Below are 770 nucleotides of genomic sequence, written 5' to 3'. Positions count from 1 at the left end.
CTGTAAGTGTTTGTGTGTTGATTTTATATATTAAAGCCATACATAGTTTATAGAAGCAGAATAATGTGAAAAGTGACAGTAACAAAACAAAGTGCCATACAATCACTTCGCCTCCGTCGGTATATAAATGCGAGATTCCACGCCCTGTCGGCAGTTCTCACCACTCACAACTGAGATGAATATGAAGGTAGTGGACACACCTAAAGGCACTGCATTTCTTCGACATAATGTTGCTTTTGAATCTGTAAATTACTTAGATATACCTGACTCATTTTTGAAATTATTATCTAATCACATGAAACGTATTATAACAGGTATCAGTTGTCTTTGCCCTTTTGGCGACCGTGGTGTCTGCGATTCCTGAAGAAGGTTACAACTACCAGGCACCAGGAGGTCAGTTCCCAACCGGGGCGGGACAGGCGCAGTACCCCTCCGTGCCCGCCAAGTATGCCTTCCAGTGGGACGTGAATCATGAGCCTTCAGGGAACTTCTACGGCCACAAAGAACAGAGGGAAGATGCCAACACTCAGGGAAGGTAACACCCTTATTCTAGTAGTGCATGATCATTTTTGTTATTCTTATTGTATATATATTTATCATGCCAATACTCAAGAGAGGGTTTGCTGTAGCTGCAGCATGATGCATGTCAGTAGTGCTGTCATTGATTGCGTTGTTTAAGGCTAATACCAACATTGTTAGAACTGGGTATGATCCATACTTTGGTAAAATGAGAATTAACAAGAACATTGTGTTTCACTGTCTGTTACAGT

Source organism: Penaeus monodon, chromosome 15 (genome assembly GCF_015228065.2).
Source record: "Penaeus monodon isolate SGIC_2016 chromosome 15, NSTDA_Pmon_1, whole genome shotgun sequence".
Taxonomy (NCBI): Eukaryota; Metazoa; Arthropoda; class Malacostraca; order Decapoda; family Penaeidae; genus Penaeus; species Penaeus monodon.
This window is presented reverse-complemented; position numbering follows the sequence as displayed.